Source organism: Narcine bancroftii, chromosome 9 (assembly GCF_036971445.1).
Source record: "Narcine bancroftii isolate sNarBan1 chromosome 9, sNarBan1.hap1, whole genome shotgun sequence".
Taxonomy (NCBI): Eukaryota; Metazoa; Chordata; class Chondrichthyes; order Torpediniformes; family Narcinidae; genus Narcine; species Narcine bancroftii.
Window position 1 is genome coordinate 39,568,658 of NC_091477.1, and position 21,906 is coordinate 39,590,563.

At 40.0% G+C, this 21,906-nt stretch overlaps 1 long non-coding RNA gene across 1 annotated transcript; it reads right to left on the reverse strand.

Moving 5' to 3' along the window:
• Positions 1 to 1,913: 1,913 nt before the first annotated feature.
• LOC138742889 (uncharacterized) lies at positions 1,914 to 20,599 on the reverse strand. The gene is made up of 6 exons (XR_011344498.1): positions 20,490 to 20,599; positions 19,364 to 19,449; positions 7,355 to 7,547; positions 6,214 to 6,331; positions 3,379 to 3,460; positions 1,914 to 2,024 (listed from the first exon to the last, which is right to left on the reverse strand). It is a non-coding gene; the product is annotated as an uncharacterized lncRNA (long non-coding RNA).
• Between the last annotated feature and the right edge of the window lie 1,307 nt (positions 20,600 to 21,906).

A 21,906-nucleotide genomic window follows, 5' to 3' on the forward strand; every position in this document is an offset into this window, starting at 1 on the left:
CACTTTGTTGTTGTTTGTTCTATGTTAACCATACACCAGTCTCTCCATTTCCTGTGTTTAAGTCTCTAGACGTAACGTCTTGCACTGTGCTACTGAGTAATGTATTGAGACATTCTCCAGTAAAACACCCATCACATCGTAGTGTTTTTCAAAAGACGAGGTGCAGCTGTTCATGTGTGGAATAGCTTCAGGTTGAATAGCTTCAATCAATCTCTTTGCTAAACAGGAGACGAGAAATCAATTTTCAGTAGCAAAAAAGACAAATGTGGAAAATAATGTATTACTTTTTATTATTTATTAAGAATCATGTCTGAGTAATATTAGGGTGATTCAAAATGTAATATTTGGTTTTGTGGGGTCTGTAAGATCCCTGCATTAAAGTACACGACTACTGGTTGAAACTTAATCCATTGAAAGTAAAGCCTAACTAATTTGCTAGAGGATTTTATAAGTAGATTAAATTTCTTCATAATTTGTTAGCTGGAATCATAATTGTGTATTTTGGGAGAAAATCCATCAGGCTGAGGTGTTGCTTGTATGAACGATTAATATCCTCCTGCTGATCTGTTGAGTAATGGATGACAATGTGATGTCATGCTTTAACACTATAATCAACCATGATATGGTGCCAACTAATAGAGTTAAACGTACCTAATTCTGCCCTGCAGCACTTGAGACAAGCTTACATTACAGCAAGTAGATTTCAAGACTGTTCCCCTGCAGGAATCATAGCTTTCCAGTGGGGGTGGGGTTAATGTTGCATTCTGTCTGTTTAAGGGAGTGAATCTACCCTCAGCACTCCCTGGATGGATGTAACAGCCTCTTCAGCAATAACTTAGCAAAATGTGCATGGAATTATTATGACTTACAAATCGACAAGCCCTGCAATGAGGTGGAAAACTGAAATTGCACGGGTGAAACCTAGAAGTTAAGCCAGTAGGTTAGCATCTGCAGTTGAATTGAGGGAAGAAGTTTTACCTCCTTGGTTTTGCATTGCAACAGGTGAGACATATGCTCACATAACACAATTTTGAATTTAAAGAAGCCATATATAGTTGGCGATTGGAGAAATCAGAAATGTCAGACACAGAGACCTTAGATTCAAAGCATTCATTGGAATTATTGTTACAGACAGTTTGAAATCACACGTAATTCTTGTGGTGTATCAGCAACTTAAGTGGGTACTGACGGCTCTGTCGCTCATACACTGCACAAAACTGAGAGAATGGAGATAGGAGGAGTGGTGATATAATAACACTGGACAATGAAGATGTTACTTCCTGAACATTTTTAGGTGGATTTTATGTATTTTGGGCTTCTGATCTTGAAAATCTTCTTGAAATTTCCCTATCACGTATCTCTTATCTTTTTAGATACAATGTCTTTTTGTGTTCCTCCTTTAAGGCCCCTTGTAGATTATATGTGTGTGTGTGTGTGTGTGTGTGTGTGTGTGTGTGTGTGTGTGTGTGTGTGTGTGTGTGTGTGTGTGTGTGTGTGTGTGTGTGCGTGTGTGTGTGCGTGTGCATGTCTGTGTGTGTGTGTGTGCGTGCGCATGTCTGTGTGTGCGTGTGTGTACATGTGTGTACGTGTGTGTGCGCATGCATCTGTGTATGTGTGTGTGCATGTGTGTGCATATGCATCTGTGTGTGTGTGTGCAATGTGTGTATGTGTGTGTGCGTGTGCATGTGTGTATGTGTGTGTGTGCATGTGTGTACGTGTGTGTGCGTATGCATCTCTGTGTGTGTGTGCGCGTGCGTGTGTGCGTATGCATCTGTGTATGTGTGTGTGTGTACATGTGTGTGCGTATGCATCTGTATACGTGTGTGTGTGCGTGTGTGTGTGTGTGTGTGTGTGTGTGTGTGTGTGTGTGTGTGTGTGTGTGTGTGTGTGCATGCGCGTGCACTTGCCTTCACTCTCTTCCATGAAAACCCTCCAGCCTTGCATGGCTAAGAAGCTGAAGCCTCCTCGCACAGAAGCAACTTGTTCTCCTTCCCATCACATGCTGAGGCTCAGGCCAAATGAACCTGCCAGACATGTTAATATTTGATTAAAAGCAACTTTATTGGCATTCCTATAGATATTAATGGATGCAATAAGTACCTGCTGATCTACACAATTTAAGATGTAGCTTCAGCAAGTAACAATTTGTAAAGATCTCATTTGAACTCATTTACAATCACTGTTGAAATTCAGCAACTGCAATGAGCAACATCTCCAATCTATAATAGTAATGTTGGCAATACTGGACATGTTAAAACTTCATATGGTTTCTCATATTAGTTCTCCAAATTTTTCATGGTGAAAGAAGGTCATTCAGTCCATTGAATCCATGCTGCCCCTTAGAGAAATCAGTCCCATTAATCCTATTCTCCTGTTACCTTCTTTCTCTTGTGCTCACCAACTCAAACCTATTATGCATCTACATCAATTTAAAGAGTTTTTTAGCATGAAAACAAGCCCTTCACCCCAACTTATATCTGCCAACTGAGGTGCCTGTCTGAGTTAGGCCTCTTCACCTCCATTTGGTCCACATCCATTACCTTATCTGTCCATGTTCCTGTCTAAGTGCCTTTGAAACATTATAATTGCACCAGCTTCTACCACGTCCTCTGGCAGCTGGTTTGACATCCCCAAGTCAATCTGTGAACCTTGGGCAATTAACCAATTACCCTCTGTTTGGAATATGGGAGGAGACTGGAACACCAAGGGGAACCTACACAAATTGCAGAGGTTAGGATTTAATCCAGGTGGGAGTCATAGGTATTTCTTGCCATTTTAGGACTTTGAGCAAAAGATTAAGGTGGACAGGCAAAATGTATTGACTTTTTTTTCTTTCCCAATAATGGCAATACATTATCACTCATTAAACCTCTAATATTTCCAGGTAATAATATAATAAAGACTACCAAGAACCAGTCCTACCAAGAATATGCAGACATTGATGTTTCCAACACAGGTGCTGAGTAACTGGAGAAGCAATAAAGTGCAACAGACTGTGATCCCGACCTTGCTAACAACCCATGATCACTTCTGGCATTTAGTACAAAGTGGCTCGTATTAAAAGGGAGCAGGTGCACTGGGGACAAGGCACTGAATCCCTTCAAAAGGAGTAAGTTGTAAGTAAAGGAGTTAATGAATGCAATACTGGTGGATGGACTCATCTCATTGCAACATTTTCCATCATTCACTGTCACACAGGAATATACTCAAGTTCACACAATGACACAATGTGAGCACTATTTCAAGGGTTGTCATGTGGCCAACTTTTTAATATATTGTCCTTTTCTGTTTTTATGGACTTTCTAATGGAGCAATGCCAATATTCTCAATAGCTTAGAAGAAGCTAATATAATGCAGGATCATGTGTCATAACCCCACCTGTTGTAAGCAACAATCTAGATAGCCTGGGAAGATGCACTGGCTCAACTTGCAGAGGAAATCGTGAATGAATCACCGAGCTCTGTTATGGAGAAGAAGTTGATAAAGTTCAAGTATAAGCATAAATCATTTTTAGAATCACAGACTCAAAACATTGAGTATCTATTCCTATGGTCAAAACCTTATCTTGCTAAGTTTTTCCAGCATTTCCTGTCTTTATTTCTAGTATATGCATTTTTTTTCACATTGAGTACAAATCTGTTGTCCATTAAGCTAAGTTATATCCTTGTTGCTGTGAAGTCTCAGATTTTGGCTGTCATGGTGCAAGCTATTGAGAACATTATTACCAAAGCACATTTGTTTTATGGGGTTTTACGATGCTAACAAACACACATATCCTCTATTGTGCTGGTGAAGTTGGTGTCCACATAAAAATGGTAACTACAAAATGATGGGAGAATAAATGTGGTTGTATCATTTCATTTCAATGGAAGAGAGGATATTGGTCATCAATGATAGGGTCCACGGTCAGAGGTTAAAAGAAATTATTCCAAATAATGGCAGCATGAAAATTACACCAATTCGATGGGAGGCCTGAGAACACAATCATCATATCGATGGCTGAAGGCATAACTCCTGAAGCATCAGGTGCAAAATACTGAACGCGGCTATCGAAATGCAACTTTAGATCGCTTCCACAGGAACTCTAAATGCCATTGATTTAAAGTATTGATTAAAACTGCCCATTCATCTGTTTTCCAACTAATTGCAAACATTTTGCCAACAGGGAAGTGGTAGTGGCTTCATCAACTACCAATAAACTGAGAAAGACAACTTCTGGACCTTTCTGCGCCATTTCACTGATGCTTTTGAATTGACCTGTCAGCTGCAGTATATGTTGAGAAGATGCAGCTTGAAACTTCAAACATTAATTTTACTGAAAATCAGAAGCCTACAATCAACGATGCACAGGATATTTTTTGTAGAAGATGAGAAGAAGCAAAGACAACACACGTCAGAGAGGCACTTAAGGCAATGCACCATGTGTGATGAGTTGGGACTTGTATGATATTTGGCATGACTTGAGTTAAATATTGATGTTGAAATGTTTATTTTGTGTTGGCTCTCACTTTAACATTGTTGCTAAAATAAGAGAGGACGAGTGAGATGTGGAACTGTTGGTGGCCAGAGAATTGGACCATTTTGTGTTTACGGTTATTGCAGTTGAATGAGTTGGTCACATAAAGCTTTGTATTGTAGAAATAAAATCAAAAGTTGCTGGAAGAACAGGTATCATCAGTGGAAAGAAAACCAGTCAACATTTAGGGCTTGTAACCCTTTGTCCGAACTATTATTTTCGAAAGTCAGAGGGATGTGTCTAAATGGATTGGGAATTCTGGAGGCAGGAGATAGGAGATAGATCCTCAGTTTGTGGTAGGGACTCCTCTCCAAAGAAGTAGACATGAAGGTGAAGACAGCAGAAAAAGAGTTTAACTTCATGTTAGTCTTGGAATTCATTAAGATGAAAACAGGGGAATGAAGTTGAGATCTATGCTGTCTAAGTTGCCTCCCCCTTACCACTGCCTCTTACCTCCTTCTTCCTGCTCAATGGCTGTTGTCCACATTGGTGGTGGGAGGGATTGAGTGCAGAGTGCAGCAAAGCATCACAAATCGTCAGAATCATTATTGTAGGTGCCTTTCAGTGTGCAGCAGGTTAATTGTATGAGCAATTCAGAGGAATGTTATGTCACATTCTTTGCATCCACACACCACGTGATTGATGATGGCATCAAGATCCACTTCTTTAGTGGAATAACTTTTCACCTATTTGCCTCTTACTCGCTTTAATGCAGATTAGACTGGATTGCATCAGAATGTGTGCTGCTAATATGGCATGTCTGATATACAGTATGTGCTCAAACTCCAGCAGGGTAACGAGAAAATGGAGCCCCCAGAGCTGGACTCCCTCTCCAATTTGACATACCTTAACTTCGAGAAAGTTGGCAATCCACATCTTATCTTATAATGATGCTAAAGAAGGCCACTTGATTATGAAAGTGCCAGTGAGTATCCAACTTGATAACTAAATTATTGAGAGTAGTCTGGAATTTACTACATTACCCTGGGTCTGGAGATGTTTCCAGGCCAGATAGGATAAGGATGTCAGAGTTCCTTCCACAAAAGGCTTTAGTGAACCAGATGGGTTTTTACAATGATTTGGTGGTATTTTCATGGTCATTATTACTAATACCAGCTATTTAATCCAGTAGTTAACTGGATTTAAAATTCCCAGCTGCCGTGGAGGGATTTGATCTCTAAATTGTCTGCAAAGAATATGGATTACTGGTCCAGTAAAACAACTACCCTGCTATCTCCCATACCCTTTCAGTATGATTTCCACTAGTTAATGTGATGCAAAGCTCATGAGTTGGCCTCAGGATCTTGAATCATGCATGGGCGTCTTTAAGCAGTGAGGAGACTGAAGATATTGCATGGCCTTTCAATTGTTAGTCTCTGCCATTGGGGCATTGCCTCATCTCACCATGTTGGTTCTTGACCAGCCAACCATTGCTCTGGAGTCAGTGGGCGACGTTCCAGGAGATCCATTTCCCTGTAGCAAACTATATAGCCTATGATGTTGTAAATGTCAACAATTACTCTACGACAGTGATAAATAAAAAGGTAATTAACTGTCTTATTTAGTCATAAATTACATCTGATTTGCTGCATTCAAAATACCTCTCTTAATCCTATTCTAATTTTGATCCTATACATGACATGCATCTGTCAGATTCAAAAACATAAAAATGTCATAAATATTAGCGGGCGAAGCACCTGAACCATTGTTATTATCGGAGACCTATGTTCTGTGTCTTCTTCCTGGGGGCCCAGGGTTTCTGATGTAATCCAAGCAGAATGTGGGCAGACTGTGCTCTGCGCACTTGTCATGTGCCTGAGGTAAATACAAATGAGGAGAAGCTTGTAAGGTACCAGAGCACCAGAACAGAGTTTTGAAAACTCACTTACTGTTTACTTATGGACTTCCAGTAAACTTTCACCATATACTGATACCTTCTGACAGGGCAATCTTTGTTGTCGGATCTCCATCTGTATTCTGTATTGTACTTTGTATCTGATAGACCTGATTTATAAAATTGATCATTCTGCCCAAAGTTATTAATAAAGTCAGAGTTTTTATAGCAGGTCAGCCTGTCTCTTTATAGTGCCCTTAATACTTTCCCAGTACTGTGTACAATATGCCAGGCACATGTTATGTGTTTTATGTCTTCATAGGAAGCATTTATAATTAACTTTTTAATCAGCGAGACTTCATATCCAGTCAGGTACGTGCCAGAAGTCTTACTGTTCACTTCTAATCTTTTTAATAAATGAAAATGTTCTGCAGGCAATCTATATGACTCAGGTTTAAAAATGCAAGTCAGATTTATTTTCAGAAAGTACATTTTAACAAAATCACACTGCGTTTTTTTTGAATCACAGACCATACCAGGCCCCATGGCACAGATCCTGACTTTGTTCAATAATATTCAGTGGCTCATAGTTTACATGTCTACCGATTTTTGCTCATTAATAATGAAGGGGTTAAGCTGTCATCAAGCTGGCAGTCTGTGGGTAGGTTGGTACTATAAAAGGGCACCATGTGCTCAATTCTGTCTATCTAAGGGCCCAGACTTTAAAGATAACCCTGCATTTGTTTGCAAAAGAAAAAGAAAATCCTCTTCTCATAAAGTCATACAGCACAGAAACAGCCCTTTCAGCTCACCATGTCCATTTTGCTCATTTTGCTGATCTTTATGCCCTTTCACACTAATCCTATTTGTCACACATTAGGACTATATCCTTCTGGGCCTTGCATACATAAAGTGTCTACGTGCCTCTTAGACATAGCAACTCCACCACCTTCTTTGCCAACATGTTCCACCTTTTGTCCCCAGATTCCCTTTTAAACTCCTACCTTTTACAGCCTATATTCTCTTGTTCTTTTTTATTTTCATCTTTCGGCACCGTGTCCACCTTCCTCTCTCTTGAAGCAGCTGGGTAGCACCTGAAATGTCCATCTGGACAGAGAAGTGTGCTCCTCAGATGATTTCTATTGATGTATGCCCACTCCTATTACTTGAACAATCTGTGCGTTGCAGAACAAAGACCTAGAGAATTGAAAAGGAGGAACATTTCTTATTTTCTTCTACACATAAAGGATGATTATAGGTGTTGTTGCCTCAGTTCACACTTGAACAAAATGAGCATTTAAGTGTCAAAGGCTTTTAATGCCTGCAGAATATCATCTCATGAAATAGTAACATCTTCAGAAGAGAAAGGGAGATATTAAATAACAATGAAAATCATGTTGGTTTCATGATCCCTGTTTCATTCATTTTCTTTTTTCAAGAAAATCTAGCTAGAATACCTCAGAAATGCACATCAAAAATGGTGTCCATCATTATGTCCAAGGGTGAATGTTATGTTTCTCAAGGACAATGAAAAATGGGCTTGCCAGTGTTGTCTATCAAAAAAAAAAATTGATGGCAGGCTATACAACCCTGTGAACATTGTTTCTTGAGCTCTCATTCAAAATTTTGGCTAATTTCCAAAAGGGATCACTGTATAGTGATTAAAATGGTTGCTTTTTCTCACCTCCAGGGCAAAGAATACAATTAGAGGGAAGTCATTTTTGGCCCTACCATAAGTGTAACATTTTAGATGATTATCCGCCTTTAATTCATGTGAAGTGATCTATGTAATAGGAGCTGAGGTGCACAATATTTTCTCTTATTTAGTTTGAATATATTGTATGTGCCTAATTGTGAACGTATTGAATTGATTGAATCAGAATTACCTGTTTTATGTGAGTGGTTTATCATTTTGGCTACTAACCAGGACATCTAACTCAAGGAATGTATGAAGAATGGGCAAATCAAGTGCATATTATGTAAAATGTGCAGTCAGTTCGCTATCAGCAAATATCCTGTTAGGCCACATAGTAATTGAATCTCGATAAATCCACTGTTATTTTGCCAACACATTACATGCTAGGATTGGGATTTCTGTAAATGCCAGATAAAATTGGCCAATTTGCAAACCATTTGGTACCACAACACATTTCATCATTTGGTCAGCCATTCAGTCCAAGGAAAAACAAGAAATCTCTATGTTTAACACAGGGGATTTATTATCAGAGCATGCTGCCTTGATGGCTGTACTGACAATAACCACAACAGCAGTGCGAGTATAAGATAGCTTTAATAAACTAATACGTACACTAAGAGGTCTTGTCTCTCTGCAAGACAAACCTGGAAAGGCTGGACTGTAGCTCTGGACTGCTTTATCTACAAGGTCACCAGGATGACCCCTGGTGACCTAGTGGTGTAATTACATATCACCACAATGGCATCATAAATTAACTGCAAATTGAACTTTGTAGACTGAAGGTAAAATGAATGTGGAGACTATGATTCTGGGCTGAGGAGCCCCAATGAAAATGTTTGTGATTTGGTCTGCTATGTGATATACAGTGTGTTGTATTTGGTCAATAACTGAGGCAAAATAGCTCTAATGGACAATCAGACGTCCCAAAAGCCACTGAGAACTACGGCAATCCTCCAGGCAATCAGATGATGGGTCAACTATTTCAGGAGCTGTCAGTGGACTGCAGTGGCATTTGACATACACATGGCTTCAATGAAGTTACTGGTCACAAGTTGAAGCTTTGGAAATTTGACGAACTTTTTGATTCATGACACAACTAGAGGTAGACTTCAAGATGCGGAATTTAGGGAACATCTGTTGAGAGAAGCAGACTCAGACCTGGCAAGGTTTGTACGGCCTGAGAGCTGTCCAAAGCCAGACTGGTGACTTGGATAGCAGACAATGCAATTCTGTTCATACAGTCAAACAGAAGCGCAGAGAAAAAAAAGAACAACTGTATGAATATGCAAACAATGTGACAAATAGCATTAATGGCTGAATGAGAGATGTCAGCTGGTAAGTAGTCAGAAATGCTAAAAATATAAATTACTTTTCATGCAAGGGAAAGAAAGAAAGATCTGTGGCAAGCGGAAGTGGAAAAATGTCGCGGAATCCAACTATAGTTCATTGATGCTCCTGAGGGAGAGTATGGGGACGTCAGTAGAGAGGAAATGAAACATGGGAGTTGTGTAAAGGGGGACATGGATTCAAAACACATCATTGTTTCTATGGAAGTGGAAAAAAGAGAGGTAGATTGTAGTATGTATAGTGTCATGAAGCGCAACAGCACAGAAATTTTCACTTCAGTTCACATGTCCATACTGATCATCAAATACCTCTCCATACTAATCCCACTTACCCATACTTGGTCCTTGTAATTACATCAATAAGAAAATTACAAGGAAGTATGAAGCAAGAAATAAATGCTAATAATAGACATCATTATCTTTATGATGCCACTGGATGAAAGCAAGCTGAAAGTGAGAAATGCAGAGTGAGGAGATTTCAAATCAATGTTTATTGTACTTGAAGAGAGCTGTGTGCTAATCCCTGGTGACCAGGTAAACCAGCCAATGGAAATGATAGTCTCATGGAGAGCCTGCTCCCTGAGAGCTAGCAGCGGAAGTATGAATGTGCAGATATTTTTAAAGAGACTGGAATACTAGAGGGAAAATAACATCTGGATCTGGATTCAATCAGTAATGTATCCTCTAACCTAGCTATCCTTCACAGGGGCCATACAGCCCTATTGGGGGCCACAGCACATTTTATGTAGTCTGTAGGAGAGAATTTAAATTTAGACATACAGCACAGTAGCAAGGCCTTTCTTCCCACAAGCCTGTGCCACCCAATTACACCCGTTTTATTCTACAAACTCATTACAGACAGCGCAGGATTTGAACCCCAGTCGCTGGCACTATAACAGCTTTATGTTACCCATGATGCTAACTGTACCATCCTACAGAAGGATGGAAGAAATCAACTGTACTTTACTGCTTCACAGGGAAAAGGGCCCATAAACTTTCAGAAGCAGTTCAAAGGGGCATAGACAAAAAAAATGTTGAGAAGCTGCTCTAACACATGCTTCTGTGATTGTCAAAGAGAAACAGAAAGATTAGCAGGTGTGCAAAGTATGGATTTTGCAAGATAAAGATTAACAATGGGAATTTAGTTTGAATTTCTTTTAGCACACCCTAGAGGAGGAAATGATGAGACACCATTGGATCTCATCCAGAGAGACACAGAAATCAACTCTGTGTTTCAGATAATATTCTTGAGAAGAGTTGAGAACAAGAAGAGTACTGAGGATAGGAAATTAGTTGGCATCAGAATTGACAGTGCTTAAGCAGGAAGAGAAGTCATTGCTAGTATATCCTTAGTGACCGATAAGAATGAAACCAGGCAAGTGGGGTTTTAGCCAGCAAGTGGAGAGGGTCAAGCAGAAGATGAAGTGGTCACTGTGCTAAAGATTCCAAACAGGGAAGAGATGAAGTATGATAATTTATCTTCCTATAGTCACACAGGATAGTGTTTGGTATGTAACTTTGCCAAGTCCATTTTGATACTGATGTGAAGTTTGAACGCAGGGATTCTAACAAGGAAGGATTTCACCTGTGCATCAGCCATTAGTCAATGCATTGGACCTCATGAAGTGAACTCAAGAATAACATGCACATGGAGAGTTTGGTCACTTCAATTGATACTGCAGTGAAATGCATCATTAAGGATTCTTTGTTTCCAGTAATATTTATCAGGGATGTTAATTCTGAGGCCATGGAGGATTTACACATAAACTATTTCTTCCATTAGAGAAACTAATTTGGCAGGGTCTAATTTGCTCAATAGAAATCTCTAAAAGTATACGTAACCATCAGTACATATTGAAAGATGACAGAGCATCTGGAGTCTTTTGTCCACTGAACTCATCTTCACAATAATTGTTAATATCGGGTTTTACCAGACTATCATGAAATTTCTATTTCCAGATCTGAGCTCCTTTAGGTTGCTGACCAAGCATCTGAAGAATAGTCGAATGAGCAGCATTAGCCTTCAACTTCCAATACTTGAGGTACTAAGAAAGCATTTGACATGGCCTGTTTCCATTCTGTAAATGGTTATATGGTTATATCAAATAGACTAGACATGAAACAAATACTTAGAGCAGTGATTCTCAACCTTTTTCTGTCCACTCACATACCACTTTAAGTATTCCCTATGCTATTGGTACTCTGTGATTAGTAAGGGCTTGCTTAAGATGGAATGTGAGTGGGAAGGGAAGGTTGACAATCACTGCTCTTGACCCAATTGTTACTGAAATATTTTGCTTGAGAAAAATTGTCATTGGCCCATTTCCTTTGGAATTATGAAACCATTCACATAACAAGTCAATTAGATATGATTAAAATAGCTGTTTTCAAACTTTTTCTTTCCATCCACATACCACCTTAAGCAATCCCTTATTAATTACGGAAAACCTATGGCATAGGGAATACTTAAGGTGCTATGTGAGTGGAAAGAAAAAGGTTGAGAACCACTGATAGAGAATAAATGAGGGTAATAATCAGTAAACTGATGCTCCGTAAAATCCTTGTATGCAAAAAATTACTCATGTCAGTTGACATTAATATCAATCTTAGCCTTTGGACAAAGGTTGCTTATTTTGAAAGAACAGGCTATATGTTGATTCAGTGAGTTTGGGGTTGTTTCACTGAATTTTTTTCCCTGGTTCTGATTGCAAGCAATTGTTGGACCATTTTTTTGGTTCCTCACCATCCTTAGTATCATTGCATTTTTTTTCCTTTACCATTCCAATTTAACTAAATGGTGACTCACTAAATACAGTCCTTACTTAGATTGATTGTAAAACAGGGAGCAATCAGCCCCATTCAGCTGTTAAAATTGTCCTTTCAAAACCTTCATATTCTATAGGATCAGGCTTCTGGATCATGTTGCAATGTAGTTTATTATCAAAATTAATATTTTGAAGTATAAAATGATTTATATTAAATAATTTTTTTTCTCTGATGTTACTCTGGGGTTTGACGGGAAACCTTTAGTTTATTATTTATTGTATTGAATGTTTTACATTGTAATACACATTTTTGTGGAGATCTCGGTTGGAGCTCTGACTCTCTGGTATGTTTTGTTAATCATTGCTTTGTGCCTCACCTGTTGGCCCTAAATCCCCCACTTCTAAATCCAAGTATTTGTTTTCGTTCTGTTGGTGAACGTCTGACAATGTTAGGAACTGTTCAATCACCTGCCCCCGAAAGCAAAAAGCATTCAATTGTAAACAAGCTTTGAAATGGATTTATCAAAAATGAACTGACCAGCCACAGTTTTACACTTCCATATAAGATTGAACTCCTGTGCTTTATTTTTGTGAAATATTTCTTACTGTTTGGGGTTTCTGGCAATACTGGTTTTTGGTCAAGGTGTCGTTTTTGAAATTCCATTTGGGCAGAATTTGATAGAGTTGAAGTATGCCTAGCCACGTTTGAGGTGCTGGAAGATTGAAGTGTAGCTCATGTTGTTCCATTGTTTAAAAAAGGCTCCAAAAGTAAACCAGGGTATTACAGGCCGGTGAGCCTGATGTCAGTAGTGGGTAAATTATTGGAGTGTGTTCTGAGAGATAGGATATACAAGTATTTGGACAGCCAAGGGCTGATTAAGGATAGTCGGTATGGCTTTGTGCGTGAAAGGTCATGTTTAATGAATCTTATAGAGTTATTTTGAGGAGATTACCAAGAAAGTAGCTGAAGGAAAGGCTGTGGATGTTGTTTACATGGACTTTAGTAAAACCTTTGACAAGGTCCCACATAGGAGATTAGTTCAGAAGGTTCAGACACTAGGTATCCAAGGACAGGTTGTAAAATGGATTTGAAATTGGCTGAATAAGAGATGATGGAGAGTTGCAGTGGATGACTGTTTCTCAGACTGGTGGCCTGCGATTAGTGGTGTGCATCAGGGATCGGTGTTGGGACCATTGTTGTTTGTTGTCGATATCAATGATCTGGATGACAATGTGGCATATTGGATCAGCAAGTTTGGAGGTGTTGTGGGCAGTGAGGAAGGCTTTGAAAGCTTGACAAGGGACCTAGACCAACTAGAAAAATGGGACAGAAAGTGGCAGATGGAATTTAATGCATACAAGTGTGAAGTATTGCATTTTGGAAGGTCTAACCAAGGTAGGATATACAAAGTAAATGTTAGGGCACTGAGAAGTGCAGAGGAACAAAGGGATCTGGGAATACAGATACATAATTCCTTGAAAGTGGTGTCACATGTAGACAGGGTTGTAAAAAGAGCTTTTGGCATCTTTGCCTTCATAAATCAAAGTACTGAGTATAGGAGTGGGGATGATATGTTGAGATTGTATAAGACTTTGGTGAGGCCATATTTAGAGTATTGTGTGCAGTTCTGGTTGGAAAACTATAGGAAGGATATCAGAAAGATTGAAAGAATGCAGAGAAGATTTACTAGGATGTTGCCGGGTCTTCAGGAGCTGAGTTACAGGGAAAGATTAAAGAGGGGACTTCATTCCTTAGAGCGTAGAAGAATGAGGGGAGATTTGATAGAGGTTTATAAAATTATGAGGGAAATAGAGTAAATGTGAGTAGGCTCTTACTACTTTGATTAGGAGCGATAAATATAAGAGGACATGATTTTTGAGTGAACGGTGAAAGGTTTAAGGGGAACAGGGGAAACTTCACTCAGAGAGTGATGGGAGTTTAGAATGAGCTGCCATCAGATGTGGTAAATGTAGGCTCACTCATAAGTTATATGAATAAATTAGATAGATACATGGATGGGAGTGGTCTGGAGGGTTATGGAATGGGTACAGGTCAGTGGGACAAAAGGAAGGATGTTTTCGCTCTACTCACTTTACACCTATGACTGTGTAGTTCAGTACAACAATAACTCCAAATTTGCCGACAATACCAAGGTAGTGGGTTGTATAAAGGAAGGGGATGAATCAGCATATAGGATGGAGATTTAAAATTTGGCTGAATTGTACACCAACAACAACCTTGCACTCAATGTCGCCAAAACTAAGGAGCTGATTGTTGACTTCAGGAAAGGAAAGCTAGAGGTATATAATCCAGTGATTGTGATCAGAGGTGGAGAGGGTGAGAAAATTTAAGTTCTTAAGGATCTCTACCTCAGAAGATCTTTCTGGACCCAACACATCAATGGCATCATGAAGAAAGCACGTCAGTGCCCCTAGTTCCTCAGGAGTTTGCGGAGGTTTGGTATGACTCCAGAAACCCTGGCAAATTTCTACAGAAGTGTGGTGGAAAATGTGCTGATCAGCTGCATCACAGTCTGGTATGAGAACACCAATACCCCTGAACATAAAGCCTTCCAATAAGTAGTGGACTCAGCCCAGACATCACAAGCAAAACTCTTCCCACTACTGAGTACATCGACAGGGAAAGGGAACACTGCCATCAGAGGGCAGCAGCAATCATCAAAGACCCTCACCACACAGCATATGCTCTGTTCTCGCTGCTGCCATCAGGAAAGAGGTATAGGTGACACAAGACTTGCACCACCATGTTCAGAAACAGCTGCTACCCCTCCACCATCAGACTCCTCAATAAACAAAGTCAACCAGAGACTCATTTACGGACTCTTACTTGTGCATTTTATTAAATGATTTTTTTTTCTCTCTGTATTGCAGAGTCAGTTTGTTTACATTTGTTATCTGTTTACAGTTATTTTATTTGTTTACATGTTTATGCTGTGTACAGTTTATTTTCGCACTACCAATTAGGGGTAATTCTGCCACACTCGCAGGAAAAAGGAATTTCAGGGTTGTATGTGATGTCATGTATGTATTCTGACAATAAATCTGAAATCTGAAATGTAGTGCACAAGGAAGTTTCACTACTACAGCAAATATTCATGTAATAAGTTCTTTAAATGTCTACTGCAGCAAAGATGAAGCTAATGTGTTTGATGTACTGAATGTCTGTTTCCAACTCCTTCTAGGCTGCCTCAGGCTATGTTCTCTGTGTGTATTCTCTGTTCTTGTATTGGACAGATGGCCCCTTCCATAGGTGAACAGAACAGGAATGACTCTGGGATCGTGCTGTTTGTTCAATCTCTAAACTGGTTACCTAAAAGAGGCACCGATATCATCCTGTGAGCACTTCATATAATCCTACTTTTCCTTTACAACTGATTTGAGATGACCAGGTGGTGATCATGCAGACGTGTTCCCATTTACCTGATGACAACCTGAGTCTTGTGAAAACCTGCTACAATTCCTCGTTCTGCAAATAAGAAATTGATGGGGAGATGTATGCATATGTATTATGCATATTTGACTCATGACTTCTTGAGAACGAATTTGATAGCAGAAACTCAGAACCCCATCTAAAGTATCGACAGATCATTAGATCATTAGGGTATAATATATGCAATATACTAAATATGAAACCAGAGGCATCTTGTTAAACCTACATTAACATCTGAGAAGCATGTCATGATATATAACTTATTTCCTATTTAAAAACATTTGCTTCAATAAAATATGGAGTGATAGATAGGTTAAGATCAGAAAAAATATTAAATATTAGAATATTAAAGCCTTTGGTTTCTCCTGAAGTCAGCAACTGTTAAAATCATTGGATAAGACAACACATTAAGTGTTATTAAAGAAATGAAAGAGAGGTTGAATATTTTTAATATTGTAATATTACACATTTCCTTTATGTCATCTCTGTTAACTTGCCTCAGAAGCCACATTAAATCTGCTGAGTAGAACTGCGTGGAGTCCAAATCATTATGCTGGCTTTCAAGACTTCAAATGATGCTGAATTGTAAGGGTGTTGGGAAGTGGTTTACCACAAGTTCCACTGTATTGCAAGGTGCTGGCAATGAGATGATTACTGTGGAATGAAGAGTGAGTTTTGAAGAAGGGGCATTAAACTCTGAATCAAATAAAGTAAGTGGTAAAAGAGTAAATAGAATCATTAAGACATTGATGACACGGTGTAAATCATGTCATTTAATATGTGCTGACCTTAACCATTAATGGGATTGAACACAAGGTTTCCATTATAGTTGTTGCCATTTTCATCATATAATGTGTAGGTCGCACGGTTAGTGCAATGTTGTTACAGCGCCAGTGATTGGGACCGGGGTTCGAATCCGGCGGGGCCTGTTAGGAGTTTGTACATTCTCCCCGTGCTTGCATTAGTTTTCCCCAGGGCTCTGGCTTCCTCCCACCCTTCAAAAACCTACCGGGGGTGTAGGTCAATCGGGTGTAATTGGGTGGCAAGGGCTTGTGGCCTGAAAGGGCCTGTTATGTCTACATTTTTTAAAACTGGATTCAAATCCAAAGAATAACAGTGGGTGATGGGATAAGATTTTATATATGTGTAAATGGGTGGGTTGGAAGTGGGCTGAAGGACAAACACACGAAAACTGATGAGGCACCAGAAACCCACTACCCACTGCAGAGATGTGCATTTAAGTCAAGCAGAACGAGCTGCATGTGAACTCCCCACCCCCCTAAACTTGAAAGAGGCTAGGTGTTTACTTCAGTTCTGTTATTTCTCATGAGAAGTGGTATTAGCTGGGGTCTTAAACCTTAACTAAATTGGTATGGTTTACCTGAGCTTCCTAGAACTCATCAGTGAAATCAAGGTGAGAACACAACATTGGAGAGAGTTAATGATCTGACAGACCAGTGCCATCTCACAACCTCTTTCTTTAGTTATTTAGTAACTTAGATTTAGTAATCCCTGCAGCTTTTGGTGTCTGCAGTCGTTCGTGTTTACCTCTTTCTTAGGGACTGTGTGAAATCCTTCATGAAAAACCTGCTGAGAGGTCAATGGAAAAATTTCCAGGTCAATGTTTAATTATTGGAAATGTTCCAGTTTAGTTGCCCGTCTTTTCATGCGACTATCTGTGAAATGCATTTTGCAGCTCCCCATGTCTACCTCATCATGATAACTCTTTTTTTCTGGCTTAACAGATTAACGCTCTTTACTCTGACTATAATCGTATGGTGAAAACAGCAACGGTTGAGAAGGAGAAAGACTTTGATCAGAGATTCCAATTTCAGCTCCTCGGCTCCTCCTAATCGTGATTCTCCCAAATTTCTTTCCATATACTGAATCAGTAAGTGCTTTGCTACAGATATCTAGAATATTGGATGATCAAAGCTAGTGCATCATTTTCCACTGAGGACTTGTTTAATTTTTAATTGGAGTTGGTTTCCCTTTCTGTGGGCATAAAATCATGGCAAAGCTCTGTGACATCATCCATTCCAACCCCATCCATTCATAAAATATTTTTGAAGAGATTGCTTCGATCTCCTCACAAGCTTGCATGGTTTTGCTGGGACACCTACCAATTAACAATATAACCATATAACCATTTACAGCACGGAAACAGCCATGTTGACCCTTCAAGTCCGTACCGGTTCACTTGAACAACTCCACTAGCTCCTCCGCAAACTCCTGAGGAAGTAGAGGCTTTCTTCATGATGCCATCGGTGTGTTGGTTCCAGGAAAGATTTCACGATGGTTCTCTTCATTAAGATTCCATAAAGTTTTGATGAAGCATCCTGACGTGAAAAGTCAAAAACCCTTGAGGTGAAGAATTGCTGGTGTCCAGCTGAGAAGTGCTGGGACTATTCATCTCCTCTGATACAAAGTATTCTCTGCTGAAGCGCTCTCAAACACCTGTTTTTGTTCCTTTGTGATGTGTAGGATGCAAGTCGAAAATCCAACCATCTCCCTTTCTATGCCCATCGATGTGAAATCAAAGATTGTACAAGGTAGGCATGAGTCACCCTCAGAGTGAGTGGCCTCTCCTGTCCTCTGCTACATGGCCAACTTGATGGTTCAAAAGGAGAGCAATTTTGAACCAGAAATGCAGGAATGAAAGAGCTTGCTTGTTTCAAGCACCACAACTTTCACATCCAGAGGTGTGTTGCCTGCAATGTGGCTGGCTGATTTGGAATTCTACCACCAGGTATCAGCAATGCCCCTGTCTCTCTGTAACTGTTAGCCATGCATTCCACTCAACCAGCTATTCCTGTAGCTTCCTATTTATAGAGATACAAATGGTGAAACATTTGGAAGGACACATCCAATTCTCTGCCTTGGTATGTCTGTACCCACTTTTTCTGTCAGTATTCGAAGGAGAGAGCTATGGAGAATGATGGAATGCATTTGTTGATGAGTACTGTGATGGAGAGACATTATGATGGATTCAAGTGTCAGTTACGACTTGGTGATGAATGATTGAGATTTGATGGACAATAAAGTGTTGTTAAATGTGCCACTGAGCACTTAAACATGCTTGCACTATCCACTTTAGTGTCTACCTCTAGCCAGACTTCTTGGTTTCCCTTCTCAAATCATTCCTCTGATTAGAGGGGAAAATAATCCCCCCACAGGCTCTTACAGCCCTCAACTTTGCACCAACAATGCTGATCAAGAGGTACCCTTGTGCTTTATCTTCCTTTGTTATGCAGACCAATATACAACACAGTTAATTTCTTGTTTGCAATTTGGGATCAAGTAGAAAAAAAACTGCAAATGATTTGTGCACCTTACTGTGACAATCTGATAGGTCAGAATTTCTAGTCAGCAACAATCAGATGCTATCACCCAAAAGTAAAATTTGAACTTAACACATGCTGTTTCCTCAGAGCTTACATTTAAGGAGAAGTTGACTCCAAAAGATGCAGTAAGGACCTGTACAAAGACATTTTATAGTGGGGGCAGGCCTGAAAACAGTTAGGCAAACTCTGACAACTGGTTAAATTACACACCAAAATTATCAAGCTGTCAAAAACCTTGCATGCTTCTGAACATTTGGGATATCTAGAAACATTTTTTTATGAAAATGTATTGAATGCCATGCAAACTACAAAAATAAAATATTAACATTTTTTAAAAATAGACAAATACATAAAAATACATTTTTATGAATTCAAATGATTTTTAAGAAATCTAAATGAAGTATTACTTACCTTCACCCTTGCTGCAGTTCTCCTCCGTTGAAGTGAATTGAGAAGCTGTTTCTGTGCCAGATCTGGATTGTTAGTGAATTCCCCACCTAAAACGGTAGGGAATTGTCATAACTTTGCACTTGCTCGCTAGTTTCTATGAGGAATTCAATGCTCACAGCTGCTGAGCTCTAAGCAGCTGACTGCAACTTTAGGATTTCTACAGTTGCAGGGAAATCCTGAAGTTTCAAATACATTCAGAGGGACATTGGCAGTTCTGACAAGAACTGTCAATATTTTCCCTGCAAAATCTGAAGTCATGTGCTAGTGTTAAGGGTAAAAGAAGCTTTAATGAACACACTACAGAAGAGCTTATGTCTCCATCCTATTGGCATTCCCTGCAGGCTTTGAAGTTGCCTCCAATCAGAAGCAGTGTGACAAATAAAAATATGCCCATAGTGTAATTCTGCATATTTTAGTGATTAATGATACTTCATGAGCTAGTCTGCTTATATTAATTTATACATAGGAAGAAGAATTAAAATACAAACAGCATCTTCTTAAATGCCTCTTGATATAATCTGCAGATGACTGCATAAATGATTGTTTGCCTAGTTTAGACCATTCAACCCTACAAGGCAAATCTGCCATTCTGTTAGTTGATAATCTGTAATTCAACACCACTGATCTGTCTTTACTGCATATCTTTCACCAAAGTAAATTATGACTATCATGTTGTCAAGTTATTTGAATCAATGTTCACAAGTTGTAGGATCCCTAAGACTCAATTTTGGTCCAAGGTAGCCAGAGAAGCCACTTCTATATTCCCTCCTTAGAGAAACACAGTTCATCCAACTGATCGAGTTTGTTAAATGCCTATTTAGAGCCTCCACCTGCTAACGATTTTGAGGATGATGTCTGGCTGACATCTCAGGTCAGTTATTCTCTCTCTCTCTTTTAATGTTTTTTATAAAAATACAGTACAATGAAGAAAAGTTAACGAAACTGAAAATACAATATCGCATATGTATGTGTGTATATAAAAAAAATATATATATATTTTTTTTTTAAACTTCAGACAGTATAAACTTGGTCCCCCTCCACTGCAATAAAAATCATCAAAAGTATTAGATAAAAAACTCCAACTAACCTACTCTAATTAAAAAAAAAGAAAAATCTGTGGCCAAATCTGTGTACAGCAAACGATAGAAAAAGAAAACACACACAGAAGCTGTGAGTGAGTTGAACCAACCAATTGACTTTACTGGAACTCTCTGAGAGCTTATCAGCACCACTCCCATGATTCCTTTTGGCCCCTCCCATCAGGACCATTGTGAGGTCAGCCCAGTGCGAGCCTGCACCTCTGTGACCCGGTTCGCTTTTGGATCAATGGAGCCCACTACATGACCTCCCCACCATTCCCAGAACTGGTGTTTGGAGGTGCCAAGTCCACAGTTGAATTAACATTTGGGAGGTTGACCTCTTCATTGTGGGGCTGGAACAGTTACTGGTTGGTCGAAATGAAAGTGTGCTGGTTTGAGGCGGTCGACTGTGAATGTTTCCTGCCTACCCCCAATGTCCAAAAGGCACATAGTCTTGTTGTGTTGTAACACCTTGTATGGACCCTCATATGGGCGCTGAGGGGCGTCCATTTTGTGCCTCTCCTTATGAAGACATATTTGCAGTCTTCAAGATTCTTCGGGACATAGGATGGAGCTGAACCATGGCATGAGGTTGGTATGGCTGCTCATGAAGCCATGTTAGCAGCACAGTAGGTGTTTCCTCCCAACCGCAAGCCGTTGGCACAAACTCTCCCGGGACTGTCAGTAGGGCCCCATAGACGAGCACAGTGGATGTGGCCAAATTCTTCTTTTGCACTGTTCGGATGCCAAGGAGCACTTAAGGCAGCTCATCTACCCACTCAGGGCCTCGGAGCTGCACCATGAGGACTGACTTCAAATGTTGATGAAACCTTTCCACCAAGCTGTTAGACTGTGGGTGGTAGGGTGTGGTGTGATGTAACTGAGCCCTAGGAGCTGAGCCAGTTCTGCCTATAGGCCAGATGTGAACTGTGCCCTGGTCCAACGTGATATTGGAAGGAAGGCCGAAACAGGCTATCCAGTTGGCGATGAGGGCCCTGGCACAGGATGTCGTGGAAGTGTCTGAGAGTGGCACAGCTTGCAGCCATCTAGTGAATCTGTCCATCATCATGAACAAGTACATGGCACCTCTGGAAACTCGCAGCGGCCCAACGATGTCCATGTAGACATGGTTAAATCATCTGTGTATTGGTGGGAAGGACTGAAGTGGGGCTTTCACGTGCCTCTGCATCATGGATGTCCGATAGTGCACGCAATTCTGGCCCAGTGGCCAACCTGTTTACACAGGCCATTCCACATGAATCTGTCTGTGACCAGATGAGTTGTCACCTGGATGGATGGGTGGGCTAACCCTTGTAGTGTGTCAAAGATGCGAGGCCTCCATGCAGAAGGAATGATAGGCCTAGGTTGGCTGGTGGCCACGTCACAGAGAAGAGTGGCTTCGGATGGGCTGAAACGCACGCCTTC